The sequence below is a fragment of the Amyelois transitella genome, chromosome Z (assembly GCF_032362555.1).
Source record: "Amyelois transitella isolate CPQ chromosome Z, ilAmyTran1.1, whole genome shotgun sequence".
Classification (NCBI taxonomy): domain Eukaryota; kingdom Metazoa; phylum Arthropoda; class Insecta; order Lepidoptera; family Pyralidae; genus Amyelois; species Amyelois transitella.
In genome coordinates, this window is record NC_083535.1 from 9,622,931 (window position 1) to 9,649,276 (window position 26,346).

The 26,346-nt window shown below is 33.0% G+C and overlaps 1 protein-coding gene across 2 annotated transcripts in view; it reads left to right on the plus strand.

Annotated features, from left to right (window-relative positions):
* Window positions 1-26,346, plus strand: part of LOC106134013 (UNC93-like protein) — a 72,369-nt gene that overhangs the window by 32,848 nt on the left and 13,175 nt on the right. The window contains exon 2 of one of the 2 annotated variants that reach the window (XM_060953633.1): window positions 6,285-6,368. The exons of the other annotated variant lie outside the window; for it this stretch is intronic. The gene's annotated coding sequence lies outside the window, so the exon portion shown is untranslated. The remainder of the gene's footprint in view (window positions 1-6,284; window positions 6,369-26,346) is intronic. 2 annotated transcript variants of the gene reach the window in all.

The window sequence follows — 26,346 nt, forward strand, 5'->3', positions numbered from 1 at the left end:
AGCCAACATTCTTGAATAGACTGCAAGGCCACGCTAGTTGCATATGGGCGAAAACAAATAAATAAAATAAAAATAAATAAATAAAAGAAACCTATGATTTACAAAGGAGGGTTAAAAAGCCAGTTCAAGTGTACTCCTAGAATGATATCATTACTCGTGCCGAACCCTCCGGAAAAAGGTTGGGATAATACGAGTATGTAGGTCTAAGTGGAAGATACATTTCTTACTTTAATATATGTATAATGACATGTCACTATTTGAATTTTTTATTTAAAAAAAAAAAAAAAAAAAAAAAAAAAAAATCACAATTCAACTTACAATTAAGTAGGTAGTTAAATAAGCCATTAAATTGTTAAAAGTCGAAAACAGAGAACCGTTCATATGTTTCTATTACCGAATTTGTATCTCGTATACTGATGCGATATGATCAGAAATAAGTTTTTCAATTCACTGCAATTGAAAAGTTTATTTCTGATAACAAAATATCTTAAACCATAATTCCATCAGCTGAAGTTAGCCTCAGGGTATTTTCGAGACTGTTATCACTAAAACACATGATATATTTATGTATGTACTAGAGGCCGCCCGCGACTTCGTCCGCATGGAAACCCTATCAATCCCGCGGGAACTCTGGGATAAAAAGTAGCCTATGTGTTATTCTGGGTCTTCAGCTACCTACATACCAAATTTCATGGTAATCGGTTCAGTAGTTTTTGCGTGAAAGAGTAACAAATATCCATACATCCATACAAACTTTCGCCTTTATAATAGTAGTAGGATATAGACATAAAAGAATTGTATCAAAGCGCGAGAATAATATCTATGTACGTGAGTAGGAATGCAGCTTTTAGCTACTCGTAGATGGCAATCTATAGATTGAAGTGGAGGAAACAAACTTGTTTCATGCACAAGTTTCCACATCATGGGCTAAGAATAGACGCAACTTTAAAACCGGACATTGCCCGTGGTTCTCCGTTATCCTGGGTGGGAACTGGGAATACGCGCTTGTTTTTCCCATATCGACATACATAGGTACATATAGTCACGTCTTTTTCCCTTACGGGGTAGGCAGAGCCAACAATCGTTTAAATACTAAAAGGCCACGTTCAGCTGTATGGTTTGGATAGAATTGATATTCGAATAGTGACAGTTTGCTAGCCCAACGCCTAAAAGAAGAATCCCACGTTTATGAGGCTATTACTAAAATTAACACATCCTTACAAACTTTTGCATTCTTTATTTTATTAGGATAGAATGGAGTTACTTATATGTATGATTCTTATTGTAAGTATTGGGCTAGCAACCTCTCTCACTCTCTTTTCATCGTTATATGTTCCCGAATTCACTCTCCACTACATACCTCGGGCCTGCATGATCCGCTTTCAGACTATTCTCTTTCTACGTTGGTCCGGTCTCACCAAATCTGAATATCAATCCGTCATAAATCTAGATCCAGCTAATGCAACCTTCGAGACTATGGCTCTGTCTAGTACATGAGGAACAAAGACGTGATATATGTACATTATGTATATTAATGTCATGATAAGTCTACGAAGTAATAATCTTAAAAAGTATTTTACTGCATTTATGTATGTTTTACGTCATAGAATGTTTCGTATGCAACTATGTAGTGCCAGTAACAATACGAGTATAATAGCGAGAGAAATCTGTACCTACTCGTATAATAAATTTTATGAAACAAAATCGGTGAAATTCACCTTGTGTTTCGGGAAAGATTTTTTATGTATTTAAAAAAAAAGTTCAATTTGATATATTTCACTAGTTTATTTTTTAAATTACTTTCACAAATGCCGGTATCTCAACAAATTTTTAAATAATCAATTCTCTTAATATTTCACCAGCGTATCATGCGAAAAATATTTAACATTCTTTGGTTCATTCACCCTGCATCGAAATTGTTACAATTTTAACCACTATAACACAGACAACTAAAACAAAGATCTTTATTTGTCAAACAATTGAGGTGTTACAATTTTGAGTCCACATGCTTTGCCGATTAAAGGTCAACAATCTATGAAATAAATACAAATGTATTTACACTTTCTTTTATGTAGACAGCATTTAAACTAATCTTGATAACTTGTAAATACTGACAAAAATATTGTACAAATTAATTTAATTCTTATATTAAATGAAAGGATAAACGGTAAAAACGAAATGGGTAAATTCCAAAATTTTCGATCTTTTTGTTTTAAAAGGTACACATTATGTCATCAGATCTCCAAAAATTTAGCTTGAAGGTACCTACAATACGCCGTACGTGTGCCGTATGGTTCTTGGCACTTAACAATATGACCACTCCATATCTAACCCGTGGATGTCGTATAAGGCGAGTAAGGGAGAGGTTGGCGAACTTGGAATTCTTCTTGTAGGCTTGCAACCTGTCACTATTTGAATCTCGATTTCATCATTAAATCATACAGCTGAATGTGACTCAGTCTTCTCAATACTGTTAGCTTTTTCTACACCGCAAGAGATATAGTCGTGATGATATGTATATATATATCATATATATACATATAGCGTTATTGTTATTTTTTCTATTTACTCATAATAGCAACTCAACTTTAATATCCCATAAAAATAAAATGGCGTTGTGATTAGATTTTAATATTCGTTATAAAGAAGCAATCTTATAGAATATAGGTATAGTTCTGCACAATAGCTCTGCATTTAACAATATGCATGTTCTGTTTATGTCAAGATTAAATACGGCCATGAAAAGAGCGTTCTCGAAATTAATAGTACCTACTCGTACTTCGTAAAATTTCAAGTCTTCAATATTATAACTAATAGAAAAGACATTTATTTTTGTTAAAAAAAACACTAATGAGTCACAGGTCTACTCGGCGATGTACCAATGACTCTTTTCTAAGTTATGATATTAGTTTTAGTAACCGATAATCATGGTAAGGGAAAATATCATGTGGAAGCCAGGCAACTGAATTTGGAACCGTGGTCCTTTATGAGTTAGGTGGCAACAGCAAAGGTTGCAGAGATCAGAAAGGAGACGCTTCATGTACAAACTTGCCTCACCCAATTCAGCATTAACCAAAGACACCCAGGCCTCCTATAGAGGAAGGTGAGAATTCAACCATGACTAACGCCAGGAGAAAGAAAAAGATTCGTTACTTGACGTGCACCCGAATAACTGATACCGAACGCGAATAAGAGAAGATGAATAACTATTTTCTTTTTGTAGCGTATTCCAGCTGTTTTCGTGGCCCGCCAGTGCGCAAGCGGAACTAGCTATTGTGATGATTGTCCGATGCTATCTCTGATGTAGTCATTATTATAAAGGTTTCCGAGACCGTCCACTACAATTAATTTAACAGCCACCCAGCTGAGCTTGTACTTGACTCCAATACTCACCAAGGTTTGGGTTAATCATGTCACTTGTCAAACAATATGTTCCTTTAATAAAAAGGAATATTCATAATTGTTTTGTTCTTCTTTTTCTTAAGAACCGTTACTGGGAATATAGCACCACATACACACGCGAATTTAGCGCCACCTACGAAGGAATTCAGTTTTTCGCAAATCCCACGTAAACTATAATTTTCACCGGAATGGAAATTTTATTCTTTTCCTGATTCTTATTATATATATGCAAAATCTCAAGAAGATTGGTTCAGTAGATAAAGCGTTAAGAGGTAACCAACAAAAAAACTTACTTTCGCATCAATAATATTAGTTGGGATTGGAATTTTATACGTATCTGTGAAACCTTGCAAATTCATTTAACCCCATCTAAAATTCTTATACTACTTCCTATCTTTGAAGTTCAATGACATAATGGCGTCCTAACCCTGGGTTTTTGATCAAACGCTACTTGTGATGAAATATATTTATTACCCTAAAATACCTTGACAATGACTCTGAAGGTTTATTCTTATATTTTTCATACGAAAAGGTAGATTATCATTGTCACATTAATATTTGCATTTACACTAGCTTCCTGTAGTGAATAAATTATTATCTGCAGAATAATCTTTTATTAAATAACAAAGAGATGAAACATATCAGCAACAAGTTTCGGCAAATAAAAGATATTAATCAGCGCCATGCTTCTTGAAATAAAGAACGAACATTGTGACATGAGAATTTTATATATAAGATTGTAAACTTATAGGTATAATCTGTAAATAAAAAAGTTTTTCTATATAACTGACGGACAACGCACTGCCCAATTAAACCATTAGGACTAAAGATTTATTATATAGAATTTTGCATTCAGGTTCCCGTATGTATGCTTAGATCTTTAAAACTACAAAACCGTTGCAATTTTTTTTTATAGGTAAAGTGATTCAGTTACTATTTAATGCTACCCGCGTGAAGCATATAAGATGGAATGGAAAGATTGGCAAATGTTTCGCCGCAACTGATGGTTTCGATACGATAACGATTTTTATTGTATGTCATTTCTGCTATGTATATATTTATTTGACAGTTTTACAAAGGTTCGACACAAATATTAAGGTAATAACCCAAAATTAAGTGCAATGCAAGACGAAGACAATGTGCATTTCTGTAATGTCCTTTAATATTTTTCTGATTTCTAGGTTTTAACCAAAACCAATTTATTCAAACAACACCTGTCGTGGAACTTTTTTTAAATGTTCAGTTGACTCGCCAACTGTAAAGTTGGTAATAAATAAGACAAAGGCATGGCTTGCACAGCTGACCAAGGTCAGGATGGAGTTCTGATGACTTCGGGAAACAAAACCGGATCCCAAATGTTTTGCTAAAGTTTTTTTACGATTACATCACCCATTCACAAAGCGCAGACATTAAACGGCCAATTAATTAAAACTATACATACTTTAAACCTTTTTTATTTTCGGATGACACCGAATTTATTGTACTGCGTCGTTATATATGTAGAAGACAGTGTTTGTTCCCGATTTATCTGTTTTTGTCATGTAGTCGAGTGTGCGGACTAATTTGATATAATCTTGAAAGAAAATCCCTATTGAAAATAAAAATATATCACTATTTTTCGACTAGGATCACATGAATAATTTATCAACAATTTAAAACATTAAAAATAAATAGGGTTTTGTATGTGGATAAAGTATGCAGATATCGTGGAACGTGGAAAGATGTTGTCTCCGCCTACCCCTCCGAGATAGAGGTGTGACTTTATGTATGTTTAAATAAAGACAAACTGCTGGGGGTCGTGACAACCAAAGAAAAAATACCTGGCTGATATTTTTGAGGAAAACTAAAACACATTTAAACATGCCCATGGAACCACCTAAAATATTCAAAATATTTTGGTTCCGTTAAATTTTTACACAAGTTTTTTTCCTTATAGATTTTGATATATGCATAAACAAAATCAAAATGAGGACGTTAAGTTCTAAGAAAAAATATAACCGGCTCTTGAAAACGGGTACTAAGTAAAAGGTGAATAAAAACAAAACTCCTCATCTGTGTATTAAGTTTTATATAATAAGAAAAAAAAATTAGTCTACTAAGACTTTTTACTACTTCCTCATTATTTAATTCTCTCCCTTTACACATTTTTTATTTATGCTTTTTATATCACTTTTTTTATTTCGATGTTTTGGCCGTCAACTTTCTTTACTTTTTTGATAGATATAAATAATTAAAGAAAAAAAAGAGCAAATTCCGTCAAATAACGAACGTGTTGAGTCGCGCTTGCGATCATGGTCCACGTTTGTATTAATTTTCATTAACTTTATACGAGTACAAAATTTTATAAAATTGTCTACTCTCATGGAAATTTCACGTTCACGATCACGATTCACATGTAAATTATTTGTCCAAATTGTATCAAAACTCTCAGGATAGTAACGCAAAACTGCGTTGAATCTACTGGTCTCATTTCTGTGTTCTTTTTTATTTTATTTATTTTTGCAATAAATAGTCAGCAATAGTTTTAAAAATGTAGTGGGTGTGAATATTCTCTCATATAGTCCGAGTTGGAATCTTAGTCAGGTCAATATGAATTTTGTCTCTTCTCTTCAAATGAACTGTTAATTGCTTAGTAAATATGCCATATAACACTTCTGAACTGTGGGTGTAGCTCAAATATTAAAGAAAATATTATTTTCTGTACTCGTCGATCGACCTAAGGTGGACCGCGATCCCAATCGCACCGTAAGTCATGCGTGATTAAGATTAACTATACAGCGATACATATAAAAGAAGAACTTAATGCTGTTGCGTTGCTATGCGAATGCTTTTGCTCTGCGAACTGGTTCAAACTGGTGCTGACTGGTTGGCTCTGGTTGTAGTTGGAGAGGGCTGGCCTGCCATTCCCCCGGTCCCCGCACCCTGCCCGCGGGGCTACGTACCACCACGACGATAACAAACACGTAGTATGTATATCTTTTGCTTTACTTATCAAAAACCAGCTTTGCATGCATCTTTGTCTGTTACTAGCTTTGGCGCCCGCAGTGTTGCTAGCCCCGATGTAGAATCATCTGTAATGTCTTCTTCTTTTTTCGAATCAGTTTATTTTTAGTGATTTCCTTGTTGGAATGAGCTTTTTGTTTTTGGTCATCTATTTAATTTGAACTACAGGTAAGTATAGCTAGGATGTAGACTACACAGGCAGTACGTGACAAAAAATAAATTTACGCTATTCTTGTGTCTGTCAGACACCATGTCTGTAATATTAAATATATAAAGTAAGTATGAATTTAACGTTCGTAGGGGAAGGCCTTGACAAAAGCTGAAAAAGTTCACGAATGTGTATGATTCGAAAGAAGTGTGCAAGGATCATGGCAAGTGGAAAGATATTTTCTCTGTTACCTACTCCTTGGGTAAAAAAGCGTGATTTTATGTATATAATATATTTACGTATTAATAAAATTATTTGTATTATAAGAAAATACTGGGCTTACTTAGTATTGTTTTATAATGTATATGTCTTATTATAACAGCTGTAAATTTAAATACTTAAACAAAATATAACAAATGCTAATATTTTGCATATGCAAATACATCAGTCTAAACGATAAATAAAACAATGGAAAAAATATTGTATGCATAAATAAGAAAAGTGTAACAAGCTGAGAATCTAGAATTCTAGAACAATCATGTAACATTTAGTTAGGACATAGTTGCGGAGACCTGCGCGTAGTTCGTATCAGCCAATACAAGGTAATGAACTGCCAAATGTTACGTTGAAGTAATTATAAAATGAACAGCCGTCTGCAGCAAAATACTGACCTGTTAAAAAAAACTAAAGGCGGCTATTCCCTCCTCTTTTACTTTCAATAAGGACCACTTCATCTCTTTCCCATAGATATCTTAAAAAGTCAAGCAAGAGACACATGCATCTAGTGCAGCGTTTACCATTTCAATGTCCAAATGTTCCCCTGAAAAGTTTGTCAGATGATAGTATTTTATGACAACTTAAATATAGTATAAACATATAATATAAAGCCTTTATTTGCTTTTGTCCTTATGTATGAAGCTTGTCCAGTCTATCGCCATTGTAGTTGATCAATATGAGACAGGATATCTGTTAGTTTTGTTATGTGTCGCTTTGTACTTCCGACTTAGTTCATTAAATTCCTAGTATGCATTTTTCTACCCTTCTCTAGCATGTTCATGTCAGCTGTATGTATTAACACTTCTGGGCTATGAAAGATATCAAGGTTCAACAAAACATCATAGTGTCCCTATGATGATTTGTTAAAGTCTAGGTTTCGTAGATATATGTGATGCAGGGAAGAATACAGCTATCAAAAGTCTTTTTCTTGATATTTTTCATAGTCCACAAGTGTTAATACATACAGTTTTACAAAATGTAAAGGCGTCTTTACATGATTGCAAAACAGCCGAGGTCGAGCTCTCGCCGCCGGACTGGTGACAGCAACCTTGGCTGAATATTTTAACGCCCCATTTGATTCCGTTGCCGATTTTGCTAGCAAAAACTTTACTACTATTACTTGTTACACGTCACTCTTAGATAAAGTAATGTTCAGATGAAATTAGCGTTTATGCTCAGATACCGCTAAATCGAGTTACTTTCGAGTGAATTTGACGAATTCTCTCATTGTACGCGTCCGCACTTTTCATGTAGTATAAACACATGCCTTTTCAGCTTTCTGTTTCAATTTAGCTGTTAATTGAATGGAGCGATAAGCGAGTTTATTCTTCTCATACAAATTTATATATATCTCTGTAGATTATATATTACTTATTGCTCAGTCAGTGCACCCACGAGAGTACAAGAGACAGGCTCCTTCCGTTACATAATGCAACTGAAGCATGAACCGGTATATGATAGTAATTGTATATTTTACATATATGTACTTGTTTGCATCAACAAAAGCATTTCATCAGCCAACGTCATTTCCCTGTATTAATGATGGTGTTACTAAAGGTAGGACAGGAAGAAACTCAAACACGTTATCCTCGACAAAAAAAATGTGATAAAAAAGCTTGTGTATTCCGGTTCGTATCGGACTATTGTAGATATTGTAATTCGTTCTAATTTAATACCTAACACGAAGTAATAAGGTGTCGCCGATCAACTGTACTGTAGCACAGATCAAGGAAGATTGTGCCGGCCCCTGGGGCTGTTCTGCGCTCTGTGATTTGTATGTGAATCTCTGGCCGTCACGGTCGCGGCGTGAAAAATTTCGATTCGGTAACAGATTGGTCATATGTTCGGTTCGCTCGGGTTTTTTGTAGTATAATATAGGCATGTATTGTATATATACTAAACACATAGGATTTCTAAATCCTACATTTGGTTTGTTACTAAGTTACGTTTGTATGATTCAGTGCATTAAAAATGAGTTATTTTGCGTACTGTGGACGGCCCGGCCAGCCACATAGGCTAGCCACGATCTTAGATACATTTAAAATAGATGTAAACATTTGAGTAAAATCAAGACACAAATATTTTTAAATCTAAAAGTGAAAAAAAAAAAATTATTTACTTACTAATATCCTAAATAATTCCTTAATTCATACTAAAGTCTTTACAAATAAAATATTGATATGTATTTTATAATTGTGATTGAAATTTGTGTTATCCATTAGCAAAAGATATCTACTAAGTACCTACTATAGATTCACATGAATTTTTGACTATACTCAAAAAAGTAAACACAATATTTTGGATCACGTCTTAAAGTGGGTGAGCAGACAGTAGAAAGCGCATAGAAAATTGAAAGGCGGAATATCCACAGGTTTACTATTGAAATAATTTATCGATATTGATAAAAAACGAACTGCGTACTGCCAATTTCGAGTGCCTATCATGACTTGATTTACTACTTGACCGCAATGACTTCCTTTGCTATTGGTCGGTAGTACTTGCACAAAAAACAGATTACATTTTTAGGGAAATCGCTATGATTTTGGTGTACATTTTTGTTGTAGTCATCTTTGAATTGTATTGTTTAAAAAATCCTATACCAAAGAAATATCATATAAAAAGAAAAATATTTAGCGCTCCATAGAAATATAATTAAAAAAACATTTTATAAAATGTAGCAAAATGAAATACATGCAGCCAGTGTGCAATTGCTTCTCTTTCCACGCATATTATAGAAGTTAATCAACGTAGACTTTTTTGATCTGCATCATGTAAAAAAGACAGTACTTAAAAGCAAACAGTGGGTGATGGCTTTGTTTTGTACTAGGTATATGATGATATAGTGGCAGATGGGTTACTATTAGTGTTAGATGCCAGGAAAAGCATCTTAACTTTTATACTTAGTGATTGCATGCTACTTACAGTGTGCGATAAAACACTCGGAAATTGCCGCAATTAAAAAAAGACAATGGCTTAGAATATAAAACTCTATAGCCGCAGAAAAGAGATAAATACACCGGACAAATGAAGTTGATATATCTAAATATGAGTTACTTCTTCTTCTAGTTACTTCAAAAATAAGTCTGGGATCTCACTTTATATAAAATGTAAATACATAGAAAAGAGGCCTGATTGATTATATCACATTTCGAAACACAGTCTAAACCAAATACATAGATATACAAGTACTTAATTATATATGATGCTGGGTCTAAAGCTTTGAAATTTTAGCACGTAAATTACGAATGTACGAGAGATTTTCTCGAAATCAGCGGGATTTTTTAGTTTCACATGGTTTCACATGGAGCCGCGTGTTTACTTTAGTATTCTAAAAATTATACGACCAATAATATCTGTCAAGGATCATACAATTTTGTATCTACATATAACTTGGTAACGTATAATCACGTCAACAATACAGAATGATCTGCAAAAATTAACAAAAGGATGCAAATTAGTGTTCTTAATCCTCCTATTAGCGTCCAGGCACCAATCAACAATACAACAGTAATAACTAATGCTGAAAAATGTATTCATGCAGTAAACGTTAAATTTATAAAAAATTGTGCAAACATATACCTGCATGGTAGATCGAGTTAATAGTCTTAAAACACAACGGCTCCGTTTAGCATATTTTACTGTAAGTTTTTAATATATCTGTATTTAAAACATACGTCTGTTAAGTGCATATTTTTCAAAGGGTGACAGGTAAAGCTTATAAAATTGTTTTGTTTTAATCACCTGTTTTCTTTTGGAAACATAAAAATTGTCAGAACAGTGGTAAAATTTAAATAGAGACCCTTAAATCGATAAGCTTCGTCCATTCCTTCGGATATGACACAACTTCGTACAATGTAACAAATCGTAAAGGTAAAATATTTTTTATAATCCATCTTATTTATCTCTCCTATAAAGTAACTGTTAAGATGATTTTTATTAACACACTTTATGATAGGTGATGATCGGATCAGATATTTTTCTACAAAATTTACCTACGTTTAAAATTTATTTTTTCAAGTCCCTATACCGCTCACTTTGACAGAAAATCACTTTCCTGTTCGTTTCGTAATTGCATATGTTTTCAGCATGTGATAAAGGTTTTCTCACTTTATTTTTCCTCATTGTAAAAGATAAACAAATTGTTCCACACAATTTATCTTAACACCGCTAAGACAATATTGCTCCAATAGAAGCACAAACGATGCTTTGTATATCACTTTGTTGCAAATTTTATTTCAAATGCATACAACATTATCGCCAATACAATCACGTTTCGCGGAAATAATTTTTATGTTGCACTGAACGGAAACATTTTCCATTTAGGTATTCTGTGTCCGTACCTATATAACCTATAAACAAGATTTATTGTAACAAATAGTTGAACAGTCGTTAAAAATACTAAGTTCTGTGGCAGTTCCGTTATATCAATACTAAAGTATTTTGCAAAAACATGTAATTTGATAAAGGTCTATTTCACCTACCTCATAAACTTTATTTTATATGATATTCTTATAGTAATTCGTGAAAGCCGAATATTAAAATTTTTCTACATTCTTCCTAATCATTGCTAAAAAGCTGTAACAGAATCACTGGGTTTGAAAACCCTGTTGTTAAAATAAATCCTTCTCAAACCATTCATAGTATACATTTCTCTACTATTATTTATTTGTTTATATCAACAATGTTATAAGTAGATCGAATAATTATTATAAAGATCGATGTAAAATTCGAATAGCCTGTACAACGCTGAATTAAATTATGAATAGAGTTAGTAAATATGAGACAGCACTACATGGCTATGACGCGACATCGTGTCAATGCTTCAAAACAATTTGTTTTATACCAACTTTTCCTTGACGAATCAGCAGTTCCACCGATCGACATTGGCGATGTTACGTGATTCGTGTATTGATTCGTAAATAAAATCATTACATCGTTATTGATATATATCGTTTGATTTTGAGCGCTATTGCATCGTGTTAAGGACACCGAATGACCTTTGTTTTAATTAATGTTGAACTTACGAGTTTGGCATGAATATGTATTTAACGATTACACACATATCCTCGCTGACACGTCACGTTGACGTCACGTGCGAGACATCGTCGTCATATTAGTTCCGAGTCTACGGGTTCATTGATTCAAATATTACCTATACCTTTGAGATATTTAAACGACATCTCTAAAACATTTCAAGTGTCTCCTTTTTATTTTGTTGGAAAGTTTTGTACATCATTTTGCATTAACTTCAAAAGTCAAACATAATTGTACAACTGCCTAAAGCGAAAGGTCAGGTCAAAGATTATATCGATATCAGTTCAAAGGTTGTGATGAGCTTGCATGAAAATGAAAATGTAAAAGAAGTAAGTGGCAAGTGACAATATAACGTCTCTGCCTAGCCCTCCGAGTAAGAGCTGCTTTATTAGGATGTATAAAATCATGTTATCAACAACTTTTAATATTTAAAGATGGACGCTATTGGTGCTTCATTGGAAAATTAAAAATCAATTTTATTTGTGAGTTGCGACAGAGGTGGTCTTTAGCATTGACATACTTTATGTCTTTCCTGTCCTTAATGTTATGCTTCGTACTTAAATCAGTTATATAACAAGCATGGCACAAACAATGAATAATGGTTGCCCACCCCGCTTCTTAGTGCAAGGAAGCGCTAACGTAAGAAAAGACATTGAATACTGAAAACTACAGTTATGGCAAACGAGACTCAATCCATCTTTATCTACAGTCAAATGTGAACGCTTGTCTGTCACGCCTGTATGATAGACCGATCTCTGTGATTCTTTTTGTAAATGCGAGGTCATACAAGGGGTACTTTTTCCTTAAGATTCCCACGAGAACCTAAATGGGAATTTTCGTTAAACGGTGGAGCTGATAGCTCGCTCTGCTTTTATCCCGAATATAAGTAATGTTCACATGGGATAAACCGAATTTCTATGTTGGCGAGCCAAACTTTGTCGTGATTCTAACATATTTCTTCCATGACAGGAATGCTTTAATTGGTTAGATCCTTATTCAAATATTTACTTCGCTCACATTATACATTAGACGCCACTTTTGACACTTTATTGCAAATTGGCAAAGGCCGTGGAAACTGTGTCACCGGTGTTTCGAAATGCCGATGACATTTATTATTTTGTTAATCTATTAATAGTTTGCTAAAATACTGTGTTAATACTCATCCATACTTAAAAAAAATGTATGGATGAGTATTAACTCATCCATACATTTTTTTTTAATTATAGATTTATTATTGTTTGTAACATATTTATAAATTCAATTACATAGTACGGGACGTATTTTAATAAAATATTCCAGATAGGATATCATTTTATTCTACAAGCATTCTTGTAGGGTAACATTATAACCTTATAAAAAATCTTGTTTAACATAATGTTTGCCGTATATATTTTATATGTTTATGAACATGGCGCTTAATTTCAAATGATCAAAGAACGAAGTAATTACAGGTATTAAAAAATGTCAATTAAACTGGTAATTAAAAAACCGTTAATCATAATGCATTTTTTTATGTGCCTGAATTTACCGTTGTCGGTTAATAAACTATATTCTAAAGACATAATTATTTAAAGTATCACAGTAAGTATTCCTTCTGTAAAAGGCAAAATTCTTCTGTAAAAGACAATGTAAGGATAACAGCACAAAAATCGAAGACGAGTCAATACTAAGTGTTCGTGGTTAGGTGTATAGGTATAGTCAACATGAATAGGTGCTTGAGTGTTACATTAATTAGTGACTTTCGATGTTTTCCCAATAAGTTCCACAAAAGAACGAAGCTATTATAATCCGACCATGACAACGACCTCCCATAAAGAAGAAAAGAATAAAATGTAGACTGCTTGCGATTCATTTCTCAATCGTCAATACATACATAGAATACGAGTAGGTACTATTGAAAAAAGTAATCGATTATTGTCATGGCACCCCGATTCGGGATACCGAAATGACATTTCTACTTGTAATGTCCTTATACAGTTCCCTCCAAAGAGTTGCACGTGTAGATAAACCAGTTTAAACCGGATCAAATACATTCCGAATTTGAAATTAACATACACGACACGTTATTAAGCGTACTGGAAGTCGAATACTGTAAGTTATTTATTTACTTATGTTAATTCTTGCAATAACTTTGACGTCGCTTTATTGCCAATTACTTCGGCTAACATTGTAAGTATGTATTTATTAATGTTTTATTATAGAAGAACATTTTTATTGTTTACTTTACTCATTTTGTTAATTATCCTATCCTGTTTTTCAACCAGTGTTGCCACCCTCAATATTACTGAATGGTTATATCATTAAAGTATCGTGATTATTATAATAACAATTATATTTTTGGACACATTTATAAAGTGTGTTAAATTACAATTCAATCGATTCAGCATATTCCGAGCTTATTGATTGTGACAGACAGACCAAACAAGAGTTATCAACTGATGAGCTGTATGTATGTATCCCTGCATAAGTCTCTGAATATATGTTGTCTGAATATAAGTTTTTATTATAAATATTTATAGGGAATAATTAATTTCAAGTATTCAGATTAATTTGAGATTTCATTATTAATATCGCAAAACAAAAAGGAACACATTTATTATTCTTAAAATTTTCTGTTAGGTATACCTATTAAGTTTATTCCGGGCAAACACGATACAATTTTTTTTTAGATTATTGTAAATGACGGTATTCACATTTCCACAAACTCAACTGACAAAAATATTAACATGTTGAGCAAAAACTGATAAAAAAAAATCAACGCAGTTTGACTTTGATTGATAAGCAGACGCGTCTACACGTTATTAAAATAATATATTAATTTAATGTTAATAAAAATCGTAACAGAATTATTGGCCTTGGACACGATAGAAATGCAGTCACTCATGGAAAAACGTATTAATATTTTAAGTACGAATAAATAAATGTACATAAGTACATTTCTCATCCGTTCCAATCTTTTTCGGGGAAGACCTGACAGGATCAATAGTCTAAAGTCTTAAGACTGGCAGACCACATTAACCTAGAAATCCTTATCAGGGAATTGAGATTCAGACTTTTTTAGAGTTCACACCATATATACTACCAGGCTTATCACTTAAAATAGATTCCAAACACAGTTTTACCGCCTCTTTACACAGCTTCTATTTTACCAATAAGTACTAGGTTAGGTTCAAAGTTGCAATATAAACCAGATATAATAAATGTTTAAATCCGGTTGCCTAAATGTAGGTAGTCACGAATAAAAATAAATTTTGCAATTTGAATATATTAAATAGCTAACAGTAGCTTACGATAAAATAATTAAATGATAAAATACTACATATATATATTTCTTCCGTGGAATCATAAGGCATGTCTGAGGCAGTTAATAGTTGTATCATTTTATATTATTAGGAATATGTAAAATTCTGTAAATAATTGTGTAAACAAAGTATAAAAATATCTTAATCTTAATTTAATTATGATGAAAGAATAAATATATAGGTAGGTACCTAATAGTTTTAATTCTTTACTATGTGACGTAAACGACTAGCAATTTTAATAGAAACTATCATATGTTACAAGTACGGTTCAATAATATCGGAGTTGGTCGAATTTTATCCATGACATACATATATCGTAAGACAAAATTTTTATACCTACTATAGATGTAGGTAGGTATTAAAATTTTTATAAAACCGTGGTTTCTCAAGTCCGGTTCAAACCGGTGAGCATCGGTTTCGTCCTCCTCTCCATCATCATTAATTATGTTTTGTTTGTTTGCTTGCATTGCAATGTCCGTGTCATTTATCATCGTGTATCTCGAGGTCAAGTTAGCTAGCTCCTGCGGGAACTTGTTCGATGCATCAATTAGATATATTATTTCTCCGCTCCTGTCTAAAAACATTAATATTCATGTATTACCTCTCAGAATCCACCGGGTGCAACAAGGTATGAATATATTTTGTAAAAAGAGAATAACTGACTGATCGAAGGCATTCTGCTATTAGTTAGTTTTTACTTAATAGATAACTACCAAATTTTGCGTATGTTATTTAGCACATGAGAACGCCAATGCCTTTCTATGATTATCTTGTCGTGTGCTTGCTGGGAGAAATTTCTTTTGAAATAAGTACAACATGTCCTTAGTCGTAAGTTATTGTTCTATGTTTTCTCCATGTACATAAATATATTCATTAAAAATAAAATGAGGTTCTTAATTATTCCTAGTAACGCATCCAATCAATCGTAAATAAATATTATATAAAAACATAAAACAGTTTTTTTTAATATTTATTTGTGAATTTCGAAAAGTAGGCAGTTTTCTTCTAACATTCGCGTTCGTATTAAGGCGGTCGGTGCGCCGGCGCCACTTTCACTACCGTTGTTGGCCTAACAAATAGCGTTTCTGCGCTGCTTTTATTTGCAAATTTGTTTTTCTATACTATATTGGCATATGCATAGTCTTGTATTTATATTGAAAGAGGGGCGAGTGAATGAGAAAAGTATGACGATCAGAAATGGGTTGAATATCATTAAATTAATAATTTGGGCTGTTTTAAGTCGGTGAACAGTAAACATTAGTTTGCATTTTACATCAAAATACATACATAGTAATAGTTTTAGTGTGTGTCTACACACACCATGCCCGCCTATGAAATAATATAAATAGAAGTAGTTAGGTAACATTTATACTCGTAACCTAATAAAAGCAGAATAACGCTTAAGTCATACTTTGCAGGCAGGCCTGGGTTTACCTTCATACATATAATCATGTCTTTATCCCCTACGGAGTAGACAGAGCCAACAGTTTCGTAAAGACAATGGCCACGTTCAGCTGCATGATTAAAAAGAAGAATTTCTTGTTTATAAATCTATTCCTTAGCCGCCTTTTTCAACATCCATAGTTAAGACATAAAGTGGTCCTATTTTAAAGAGCCTTCGAGCGAGAGAGAGATTTTTTAAGATACGAATAGTTCCAATAACTTTGACAAAATTAGAAATGAAAAGTGCAATAGTCAATATGATCGACTGAGTACCTATATCGCTGTCTCGTAGGAAAGTAGAAAAACTAGCCTTAGCTCCGAGTCTCGGCTCCATTTATATCTTAGAGTAACTATTGTACAATACATAGTGCGCCTTTATATCGAAACGAGCATCGTATAAACGCTAAAAGCATTTTTCTCAACATATTTTTTTAAACATAACTTATATTCAAATATTTTTTATCATTTTTTTATAGCACCTGAATATGCAAAGTGGTCAATTATTTTGTCATCATAAAAGTTTATTAGGAAGTAGGTAAATCTTGAAAACCTTTTTATTTATGACGGTGATCAATCTTAAAAGCTATAAATCTGCAATATAAACCTTCCAATGAAACAACAATGAGCACAAATGCTCAAATCGTCATAAGTGCCAATCTTCCCGCGATTTACGCGCGCTCTACTGTACAAGACGAATACCTACTAAACTCTAACTACATGATTAAAACCAAGAAAGTATCTTGATTTATAAATATGAGTATATATAGTATGAATCGAGTCTCGTGTCTAAACGTTTCTAGTCGACGACCGGTGACTCACCGCTGGCCATTTTTCACTGACTTATAATATAGGCTGGACGGTCAACTGTCAAATCATTTACTACCAATACTTACTGATTATGGTATGGTAACACTCACAAATATATTTGTTCAGGCACTTTTAGAATTCAGAACTAATGCGAATAATTAGCATTTAATTTAATCAGATTATTTTTAAATTAAATTTCTGTTTGTTCCATTAGAGATCTTTAATGTGATTTCAAATGACTCTGTCCAGTGGTATAAAAATATGAAGGTCAATTTTTTTCTTTTTAAGAGCGTAGCCAGCGTTAATTAATTTCGAAATACAGTCGTCAAACTAGTCGTCGTCATTTGCAGAATTTGCTTTTAACGAGATTCCAGTCTCGTACTTGTATGCAGACACACATACACGTGTAAACGGTTTTCAAACAAATAATGAATACGAATTTTATATCCGTAATAAAGATTTTTATTAGGATTTTCAGTTAATATATAGTCTAAGAATACATTGCATAATGTATTTGCATACGTAAAGCGATTAAAATGCACAAAAGAAAAATACAAATCACAATCCTTAGAAAATAACAATAATGTATAAAATCACAAAAAGTTAGTCCAAAAAAGTACTGACATTTGCATTAAATACCTTTATCTTGTAAAACCAATTCATGTTTTTTGTGTCATAAAAAAATAAGTACATCACTCCACATACGTATTTACGTGTTTTTGAACCCGGAACGCCATATTTGCCTGTAAAATGTATTAAGTGCATTTCTGAGAATATAATTAACATGTTTGCATGCAAAACCAGCAACATTAATGGCAGATGTGAATGAAATTTCCTGGCCACATCAAAATCATCAAATTAATGCAAATCGTAAGAATTCGGTTGGGACTACGTGTCGGCAGAATAATAAGATATCATTTGAAGTAAAAAACTAAAATATTAGATTGACTAAGCAAATTGCTAGAATAGTATACTTAATTGGGAATTGCTAGACGAACGTACCTTGTTTAAATGAGAGACGTCATTGCGAATGTTCAAGAGTACCCTTAATCGACTAGCTTGCATGAGTGACGAATCTGGCCGAAGCGATAGAAGTTGGCCGTGTTACTAAAGTATTCATAGCAAGTGGAAACATGTCTGCCTACCTGTGTATGTTTGTAACGAATATTTGATGTAAAAAAGTGTGTTAATTGATATCAATTGATAGTTAAGATAGAGCCAAGTAGATAAATGTTACATAAATAGGAAAAGAAATATAAAAAACCATACAATTTAACACAGGAGTAATAAGTATATATAATAAATCGCGAAAAAAAACAAAACAAAATTCTTAAATATTTTAATGCAACGCCTTGTCAAAGATAATTGTTGCTTATCTAGTGATTTCGTTTTGACATAATTACCTTTAATTACGACCTTTGTGACTTCTTAAACATTTTCATTGCCGTACTTAGTTACCGTTTATCACTAAACATAGTGATATTAACACGTCCTGAATTCTTTAGTAGTCTGTAGACAACTATGTATAATTTTATAAGTAGTCAGAGGTAAACCGCTAAAATGCAATTTATTGCATCATCCATACTAATATTATAAAGAGATAAAGTAATGTTTTTGTTATTTGTTCGTAACGAATAAACTCAAAAACTTACATATCACCATTACGGGGTAGACAGGGCCGAAATCTAAAACTTCACGTACAGCTTAATGATGGTATCGAGTTTCAAATTTCAAATATATCCGGTCTGAATGTGTAAAATAGGGTGCTAGCCCATCGCCTTAATTTCAAAAAACTAACCTTCTATACCGATATTGATGATATTTGGCACAGAGAAGATTCGGGTGCTGCTTTCAAGCAAAACAGTATAATAAACACTGTCGGTAATTCCTGAAAATCTATTAAAGGTGATGCTCATCCAACTAGACGACTTAATAAAAACTTCTATACGTATTTTTCTTTAATCTTGTTTTGAAGTTTATTTGGAAAAAGGTTGGTCTCCCGAAGTCCGTGCGGACGAAGTCGGGAGAATAAAGTAGTGGTACAAAAACGAGAAAGACGTGATGTTGACCACACTAATTGACAAAACCAATAATAAAGTATTGAATGAAGTTATTTTTAGTTTTCTCTGTATTTTTGCCCCGTTTGGAAATTCAACTGAGCGGAGTCATAATCGTAAAGTATACAACCTGCAGGTTATTCAACTTAACACATTTTTCAAATAAGTGTTCGTTTTTTCATATAATCACGTCTATATGCCTTGTGGGGTAGACAGAAATAGCAGACTTGAAAGACTGATAGGCCACATTCAGCTGCTAGGCTTAATGATAGAATTAAGATTCTAATAGTGGCAGGTTGCTAGCCCATCGCCTAAAAGTGGAATCCCAAAGTTTATATGCCTATCCCTTAGTATCTAGTATCTTAGTCTCTAGCCTCAAATATATAAATATGTAGTTTTCGGCATCTTTAAAATTGGAAAGTCTAGTGTAACTTTTACCATGATCCAATGTGGGTTAGGTTCCCCTGCAAATATTGTGGAGGAGTCGCTTTGTGTAAAAACCTAACTTTGTTTTATCATGAATGATTTGAGTGCATAAAAAGTATGTTCTTTTTCTAAAAAACAAACCTATGTATTTTAGCGCCACGAACATGCGTAAGGCGTGGCGGATATAACGACTACATGGAATGGGAATTATCCAGTCATATGGATTAAATCATCATTATAGGAATATGACGTTTATAAAAGTAATTCTTGTCATGAAGAACAGAGAAAGAGTTGGCAAGGTTGGTAGGATTTGCCTTGGGTAGGTTGAAGAAGTAAAAAAAATGAGGTGGTCCACCGATGAAGACTTAAATAATTGGATTAATTTTTAAATTTTTATCCTATGTACCCGTTAAAAATACTCTTTTATTCTTAATATCTTTCTGCAAGATAATATTACTATTTTATCTTAAAAAAATTAAATCAACTTATTTTTTCATTAAATACTCGTACCTATGTTTGTATATTTATCCATTATAGTCATAATTCTCCTGAAATGCTAGCTTTATACAAAGATAAGGGTCCCTTAGTTAGTGCACTACAATCATCGTATTATAGAAAGCTCAAACCTCTACACAATGTTAGATCAATACAATTGTTAATAGCTATTTTAAGATATTGGTGAGTTTGTACCGTAACGTTAGGCACATTACGGCACGTTCGCTAATCGTTTGTAGAATAAGGTCGAGCTCCTCAAAACGTAGCCGAAACGAACGTACACCCAAATTTTCCGCATTACCAGTGCATTGTTTTCAAACCTTTTGTCTCGTAAAACCAGCAAACAGACAAGGAGTTAGCACAAAAAATCCTAAGCAACATGTCAGAACCACTCCTATTCTAGGAAGTAAATTCAGGTCCGCATTTGAATATTGTAGACAAGATGAATGTTGTTATTATCCGGTCTGAATGTGTAAAAATAGATAATTGTATATTTATTTATTATCATCTACAATCGTAAATTCAACAGTACCATTACTTTGTCCTGAAATAAGGTATCCTACATGCCAATTATAATTCATATTTGTAATTGTACTTGGGATTATACGTAGCTCATATTTTACATGAACAAACACAAGAAATAACCCTTTGTCCAAGACACAGACTTGTATGTACCGCTTTGGACCTGATATTCAGTTTTCGGTCAGAAAGAACCAGCAGAATCCGGATAATTCTGCTGGATTAATTGCCTACAATACCAAGATCTCGTGTGATAAAATTTATTTCAACTGAGATGTTGGCCACAGTGCAGGTTTAGTCATCAATAAAAAATAACAGCTTGCGTATCATCGTTAATCTTTATTAGCTGCAAAAAATAGGGTTTTCGAAATAAGAATGAGATAATTCGTTATGTACCTAAATAACTAATTTTATATTTAATTATTTAATTTTAATTTATTAAACGAGCTTAGGCATATCTTTGCTAACTTTTTACTAAATCATTAATCAATGTTGTACTTGTTTGTACTGAAGTTGTTGTAACAAACGTGTTTTATTTATTTAGGCAATTAAAAATAAAACTTAATTAATGACTATTAGTTTATTTATTTATCGAATTGGGTTTCTGGTAAAGCAAAATGTGTCTGATTAAAAATACTGTGTGATTAATATTAAATATCTGAGCGTAACTTTTAAATTCATGACGGCTTAAACATGATAACTAAATAATTACATTATTTTAGCACATAGGCAACAATAATATAAGCATTGCATACCACAAAATAACTGACTAAATAAATGCATATTTGCATATGTCAAAGGATTCTTAAGGCATATTCACATAAAACTGCGAACAACTTCCTACCTAGATATTATTTATTACTATACATATATGTGCAATTTATCCACTTCACAGCTGCGCATTTGAGTAGTAATATTTTGTTCACAGCATATTCTGCCTTTGTTGCAATCATTAATCTTTTTTTTCTAAAACAAGATTCTTATTCTGTTTAAAGTACTGTAAAATAGAAAGTTACAAATGTCATAATCTTTCTAATTCAACATCACTCATTTATTTGTGAAAAAAAAAACACAAAACACCTTTAAGTCACTATTTTTACAAATCGGTGCACAAAATTGTTTTATTTATCCATGAGCTAATAAATTCGCCCCAAGTTCGCCCTATTGTTTTGTTCTGTAAACTCATGTTTGAATAGACCGTTATTGAAGATTGCATTAGCGGTTGCGTTGAGGTCGTGGGTCACGGCACCGTTTGATACCTAACTATCTAAACACTATGTGTGACTTCAGACGAAGCTATGGCGAAACTTCACGCTTGATATTAATAATAAATTATTCAGATAACGTCCACTTTTGTCAGTAATGCTTGTATTGGCCCATAGTTAGTGTTTATATCTCAGTTATGCATCTATGCTGTACTTGTATCCGAGTTGGCACTAACGAAGGATGAATGAATATTTAATCTCTTAAACTTGGAGCTTGATACTAACTCCGTTGTGATTAATCGCAAATGCATATGGTTTATAACAGTCCATGAAAGTATTGTGTACTACTTTGATGTGATCCATAAAGTAATCTGGGAGAGACTTGGTGACCCGTAATACAGTTCTTCTGATACCTAGCGCGGGCACTAGTTCTCCACAAACATGTTTTTTTGTCTTCTTTGCTTATACTTTCGTAAGATAAAAAAAAAAGATGTAACTTTGTATTTTGTAGATTGTAACTAATATTTATTTCCATGCGATAAGTTACCTCCTGGCTGGTCATCGCAGTCACATCTTCCTGAGAATGTGAGTGACCAATAATGAATGGTGAGGTAGTACATTTTCATCGGTCAGTATTTTGGTGTAATATATATAATTATTCCGCTATAATTATCTCGATGACATTTAAATCTCATTCAGCAATGTAGTCAAAGTTGCGCCTAAAATTTTATACTAAGCCCTACGGATGCATGCAAATTCAATAACAACAAACTCGCTTTTGTAATGGTTTTTTGAGGTCCCAATACAGAACTCCCGGGAAAACCATGGCATTTGTCTCCAATGCCCTGTCAGCATTAGAACGAGTGTTTTTAGCAAAGCATTACGGCTGCGACCGTACGTTGTACGATTGTTACGCTGTGCCCATTGTGTTTTGGCCTTGGGCATCAATTAATATCGCCGTATACCTACCATACGATAATAAGCCTCGGTTTCCGGGACATAAAATGAAATTTGCACCATAATTTTCCCATCATCTTCCATAATGACACGGAGGCTACAATAAATTGTGTAAACAGTTTTTGCGATCGGTACTGTTTTGTTTACGTTGACACAAACTGGTTTTGATAGCGTTTATTATTCTATTGTTTCGTGGGTGCTGAACGAATCTGTCAGTGTGGTTATGAATCGCGACTGACTCATTATCACATAGTGTAGACATAAATACTTCATAAAATTTAATGAAAATGTTTTAAAAAATCAACGAATGTAGTGAAATGTAATTATTTAATTTTAACCAAGTATTTTTACATTTTAGACTCATATCCGGCTACTGTCTGTTAAAATAAACTATATTTCGAAAGGTGTTGGAACCAGCCTCTTCCTGGTAGTTCCTAACCATTTCAGCCTTATGATGTACAAAGGAAGATCTGACATTTTGTATTGTTATATTATTTATATTTGTTTTTGAATAGTTGAATAAGAATCCCATAACACTCTCGTCTCGAATTAACGTTATGACAGGCTCGCATGCCAGCCCTAACACTATAGTTGTATTAACTTGTGTAGCATCAATTGATCATACTTTTTCCCCCTAATTATCCTGTTAGAAATGAGATCAGGGACATCAGCCATCTAAATTTGTTTACCATTGAGATATCAACGTGATTTACATCTAGTATTAATTGTAATTAAATGGTCTTAAAGGGTACAAACACCAAGCTGGTTTCTAAAGTATTTACCTGCGATGCATTTTGCAGTATAAGAATATTCCAGGCTTCTCTACAAGAGGAATAATACAATCGGAATGGAAGTGCAAGGTGCAAGTGATTGAGCCAAAATAGCAAATTTTAATTGCAATTATCAAGATGGTACGCTTGCCATTGAGCGTTATTCAGCGTAAGATGTGATCACGCCTCTTTCCTGGAAGGGAAGGCAGAGACTATATCTTTTCACGATGCTGGCATACTTCATTTGCTTCATCTAAATTCATATAATATATAATAATATTTTATGGGTTTAGAGTGTTGGGCTTAACCTTTAACCAGAACGTACCTTTCCATAGTCATCTTTTTAGAATAATAAGTAAAAAAAGACAGAAAAGGCCTTCCAGATATAGAACATTGTTTTTCCGAGGAAACTGTTCTTTTGAGTTCAATGACACCAAAACTACAATCAAATAGAAGTATATTCGCACAATAGATGCAACTACTGAACGACCTTAAAAATTGAAACGCAAAGTAAAAATTATAATTTTCAATGGTATCATTGTTATAACGATAACAAGTACATTCCACTGTTAATTGAGGTCTCTAAGACAAAAGGTATATCCTCAGATATTGTCTTTGCGTGTCTTAAACATTAACCAATTATATAGTAAATATTCTCGAAGAGTCTATTAACATTTCTAGAAATACTTAAACAATAGAAGAGGCAACTTAATTTTTTGTACTTCTTATTCAATCAATACTTACTATAAAATATTCTTTCTATATTTTTGAACTAATTCGTATTTGTGAAGTTGAAAGTCCTCCATTTTATCATACTTTTATCTGCTGTTTCATGTAATTCTTATTTTATTTATTTGTGTGTTTATAAAATAACGGTAACAAATTTGCATAAAACAAATGAAGAGACATTGTTTTTTGAGGTCATGTGGGACAAGGCAGACATCGTGGCGTCGCCTCTATTAGCTACGTCAAAACAATAGAGCCAGGTCGATCATTGAAGATCATTATTTTTAAGGAAACTGATAACATCAATGAAATCTTAACGAAAAGATCAGCAACGTCCGGTTGTAGGTATTTGAAATAAAAAATATAATGGGTAAGATTCCATATAAGATTAAATAAATTAAAAAACAAGATTTAAGTAAAAGAGAGGTCAGGGAGACTCAAGTTGAGTTACTGAAACTTATTCACCATATTATTACGAGTATTATAGTAAATGAAAAACCTTTTGATATTTGAGATGAACAGTGCTACGCTTAAATCCATTTTAATCTGACAATGGGCATGAACCTTGCTTTAGATGACTCTTGAGTCAAACTTGTTTCATGTGTGTGATTTTAAACTTAGTTAAAATGCATGTCGTTAAAAATAAGGCATTGCTTCTCATCGAATACAAATAAATTTTCCCGCGGCCTCGCTCACTGTCCAATACAAGGAAAAGTGCTGTCGAAGTTGAAGGAAACTTATTTAGGGTCCCGATACACGTACGTTTCCTGAATATTGTAGATTTTATCTATTGCAAATCGTGGGTGGCCTAGAAGCCAAGTTGACAACATTACGCTCTTGATCATCATAACCTTACATGTATAGAATTAAATATTAATGTATTAAATAATACATTAATGAAATATACATTTTGTCTCGGTGGTAATCTCAGGATTCAGGATTGGCCTATGACCACGAAAAAAGTAAGTTAATTGTAATGAGTAGTCATCGTTTGACCTCAGGTACCATTACTAAAAGAGGAAATCTGTCTCTTATCTAAGCGTGTTCCCAGTTGCACCCTCTCTCTACTATGCTTCGGAGCCTGGGGTGCGATTGGAATTTCATTCTAATTTTGATTATATCCCTATGTAATATCACATAAATAAAAATCACATCGGCCATTTTATGATAGTATGTTATTGAACAGTTACAGCATTTTATCGTTTTACAACTAGGTAGGCAGGCACACGTGCACAATGCCATAAAATCGGATACCAATAGACTTTATCCTGTTGATAAAATAGTATTTGTTATCTCATTTGTTAATTCTCTAGCCAAGAATAAAAGCTATCTTAAGTATGGTTTTAGTCTATCATTTGGGTTGCGGGGTTTGGTAATCTTATGGTTAAATTTTTTTACTCTATCTTCGTCGATATCTCTATCGATCTACTACCAAACCAAGGTTTGGTAGTAGATCCCGAGCAGCTAAGAAGTATGAACATAAAATTCTTTTTTACGAAAAATATTGCCTGTAAACAAATCTCTTTTTTATTACCTAGAAGAGGAAAATGACTGACAGCCGCTGGCTCTAAAGATTTTAAATTAAACAAGTAGGTTCCTTGGATAGTCTGGGCATGTAATAAGTAAAAGTTAAATTAATTAAACTAGCGGGGTAGACAGAATCAGCAGCCTTGAAAGACTTATAGGTCACGTTAAACTGTTATGATAATAGTTTTTCAAAATTTGCACGGACATGGAAATTACCGCGGTTTTCGTCTAAGTAGTTCAGAATATTTT